The sequence below is a fragment of the Elephantulus edwardii genome, unplaced genomic scaffold (genome assembly GCF_000299155.1).
Source record: "Elephantulus edwardii isolate Elephantulus edwardi_28Jun2011 unplaced genomic scaffold, EleEdw1.0 scaffold00025, whole genome shotgun sequence".
Taxonomy (NCBI): Eukaryota; Metazoa; Chordata; class Mammalia; order Macroscelidea; family Macroscelididae; genus Elephantulus; species Elephantulus edwardii.
In genome coordinates this window covers 13,629,912-13,633,805 of record NW_006399775.1, presented here as the reverse complement: position 1 = coordinate 13,633,805, position 3,894 = coordinate 13,629,912, and the positions used below count along the sequence as shown (strand labels likewise).

General features: G+C 36.9%; 1 pseudogene; it reads left to right on the top strand.

The window, feature by feature from the left end:
• Positions 1 to 250: 250 nt before the first annotated feature.
• On the top strand, positions 251 to 1,427 carry LOC102854757 (annotated as a pseudogene).
• The last annotated feature ends 2,467 nt before the right edge of the window (positions 1,428 to 3,894 follow it).

The following is a 3,894-nucleotide window of genomic DNA, read 5'->3' as shown; positions in this document are numbered from 1 at the left end:
TCTAGGTGCTTTTTTGTAGCTTGTAGCTATTGCTACATCTTCTATTATTTATTATACTCATTCTCTCTCAACTTTTCCTGTATTTTCAAGAAAATCCTCTCGGTTGTTCCATTTAGAAGGTATTAACTCAATTTGGACCTAAATAGAAAATATAACTTCTACACAGTCACCTACATTGAATTGATTTTGCAGCATTGCACACAATTCATTTTAGCCACAAAGGGTAGAAGACCTGAAGACAAAAACAAGAATGTGTAGGTGGTTTTTGCTGGTTCCTTCTCTGCTTTCATTCTTAGAAACTTTTGAAAAGTAGGAGAACCTTGACAGGTAGCTCTTTCATCTTGAATTACAAGCAATTTTAAAATTACTGAAAGAAGGTGACAACTTCAGAAGGTGACAAATTCGGATAGCTTATTTGAGTAGAAGACAATTAAGTCAAAGCAGAGAGATTGGCAAGACAGCCAGTAGAGTTGATAATAATCTAGTCACACTTGAGACAAGTTCTACACGAACCTTTTCAGTTATGTGAGCCAAATATTACTTGTTTCATTTTGGTTTTTAGTTGAGTTGTTTAAGCAACTTGTTAGAGGATTTCTATTACAACAATATACATACTTCTCATGTATCAGCAATCTCATTGTCCCACATTTTATACTTAGAATAATTGTTTTTAAAAATTGAAGGAACTATTTTCGAGAGTAACCCTGGCTGGGGCCTTTAAGGTTATGTGTGAGAGGAGGGTGGGACCTAACAAGATGACAGCAGAGAGAGTCAAGCTTCAGAAGCTGTTAAGCTTGCTGAGCTAAAGCAAGAATGTCTTGCTCATGGTTTGGAGACCAGGGGAATAAAATAAGATCTCATCAGTATGCACCGGGCATGTCTTGTAGAGCATGCTGAAGAGGAGGTGAATGAAGATATACTGGGAGATGAAACAGGAAGAAGAACGAAAGCCATAGAACTGCTTGTCAAAGAGGAAGAACCTCCCGAAAAAAACTGTTGATGTAGCAGCAGAGAAGAAAGTGGTAAAAATTCTATCTGAACTACCACAGACTGAGAATGCATAAGAGGGCTAAACGCTGGAGAGTAAGAAAGTTGCCTGGGGAGCTAGGTTTGGCATTTCTCCAGTCAACAAAACATTTGTCACCTGACACCAAGGTTGTAGTTAAAACCTGGTTAAGCTGAAGGAAAGAGCCCAAACATTTAGTTTGAATGTCTCTTCAATCTCCAGAAAGTCTGAAGAGGATAAGAAGCTGAAAAAGAGAAAGGAGCGTTTTAGAATTGTCACAAGTTCTGCTGTAACTGGAACCACAGAAAATACAGAGAAAAAAGAGCAGAGTGCTTTGGAATTGCCTGATGAAAAACTCAATGTTTTCTGTTCTTCAGTGATCAACATTACTCTGATAATTCTTGGTCACGTATTTACCTAAGTGCACAATTCTGCCCCTAGGTTCTACTCACAATAGGGAGAATATACCCGTGATCATCCATGAACTCCAGCAGCAGGTTGACTTATTGCTGTTTCAACTTCAAGGTGGTGTTGTGTTTCTTTTCCTGTTGTGTTTTTGATCCTGAGACCAAAATGCTTAGGAAGTTCTAGAGAATTCTCCAGTGAGAGGATGTTCATGAATAAGGCAGGTTTTTGACATTTGGACTTAAAAGTATTTAACATACAAATCACTGCTCACCTCATCTCATCAGCACTGGAGAGATTACTAGATTGGCAAATCCCTACCTCAGTAGTGAGGTTCAGCTTTTTTTTTTTAAGGCCTAAGTAATGATTTTTAGAACTAATTACTTCATTTTATTTATATTTTTCACATTACAATTTTATTTCTTTTAAGTTTTCCTTTTTATTTTAATAAAAAGTAACAAATCATATTGCTTTAAAATGCAGTCGTTCCTATAATATTGTTTTTTTGGGTTTTTTTAAAAGGTTTTTTTAAAATTTTATACTGCTTTATTTATAAAGTTCACAAAATTCACATACATTGTTTTTCACAACAGATTTTTTTGTTGGTTTTTTCCTACTAGTTTATTTACAAAATTCGAATACAAATTTGAACCAACTCTTTCCATTTCCCTCACTCCCCCACCCATCAAATTGTACAACCCAATGATTATTCACCCCTTCCCCCTACACATCCACATCCCTGTGCTTCCAGCCTCTCCCACCCCTAGAGTCTAGAAAATATCTCCAGACAATCCAGATGGGATTATTTTTTTATCCTACTAAATAAGGCATGAATGAAAGAGCTTAATACACAGTAACTTCTATTATTATTGGTAATGTCCTAAAACATTGACTGCCATTGACTCATATTTGGCTCATAGCTGACCCTCCAGTGGATTTTCCATGTCTGTAAATCACACAAGAGGCGACTGCCCATGTTCTCCTACTGAGCTGCTGGGGGGATTTGAACTTCCAGAGCGGTCCCTGCTTTGGGTTAGCAGCACAATTCCTTAGTACTTAAGAATTGTACACGTATGTGTCTTTAGTCCTTTCTTTTCTTATAAAGAATCAAACTTCAAAGGAGCGGATCTTTCCAAAATGGACAACTGTATGAGGAAACCAAATAGCTCTTGTTACTACACGGTATACAAAAATCCAAATGGGGCTGTGCCTTTCATGACACTGTCACCACAGGAAAGAGCAGGGTCGAGTCAATGTGGGGTTTCTGGTAAGCTTTACCACTGGATTTAGTTTGTTTCTATCATTAGATCTCCTCAGACTTCCCTCAGATATGTTTGTTATGCCTTTCAAAAAGGACCAGAAATGAGGATATTCCCATTTTTTTCCTGCCCATATGTATGATACTTTCCCTACCAACCTAGAAATGTATTGTTCTTTAGTCTCTGTGTGATGCTGATAATTATTAAAAAAATGTTTATTGGTACGCATATACTTATTAATATATATTGTGTTTCATTCATGTATATTGTTTTCCTGTGTGTGTTTCACACTTTCTTCATTGACATTATGTTTCATACACTCATTCCCATACACTAAGTTTTATAAAATTAATGACCATTTATTTGACTAAGCCCACCATTACCCCATCTTTTCAGGTCCCCACTGAATCTTTCCCACTTCCTTTACCCCCTCCCTCCACCCATCAAACTGTGCAACCCTGTCATTTTCCTGCTACCTATCCTCTCCCCTCTGCCACTACTCCTTTCCCCCTTAGATCTCCATACACATTTTACTAGTTATCCTTCTAGTTTTACAAAAAAGGTCTTATGCGGTATTTGTCATTATGAGACCGAGTTCACTCAACATAATGTTCTCCAGTCTTTTCCAAGTTACGCAGTATTTTAAAAAAGCATTGCTCCTGAGGACTGTATAGTATTCCATTGTATGAATGTACCACAATTTCTCAATCCATTCGATTGTGGCTGGACATTTGGGCTGTTTCCATGTTCTTGTTATGGTGAAAAACACTGCTATGAACATTGGTGTACAAATCTGTTTGTGTCTCAGTTCTAATTTTGGGGGAGTGTATTCCTAGTAATAGAATGGGTGGATGATATGAAGTTTTTATGTTTTTTGAGGAAACACCAAACTGCCTTCCTGAATGGTTATCTCATTTTACAGTTTCACCAACAGTGTATGAAAGTTCCCATCTCTCCACATCCTCTCCAAATTTATTGTTTGATGTGCTGTTAAACTTTGATGCTGTTAACTTTTAACTCCAAATGTTGATCACTTTCCAGCTTACTGAAAAATTTCCTTTTTTCAAACTTGTATTTTTTTTTTTTCAAACTTGTATTTTTGTCTTCAGTTATTTCCCTCCACCCCCAGCTAAACTAGCTGCTTTTCATTTAACCTATTTCCATCTTATAAAGGGCCTTTACTCACCCCTCTCTTAGTGATCAAGAAAACAACTTTTACAAAGG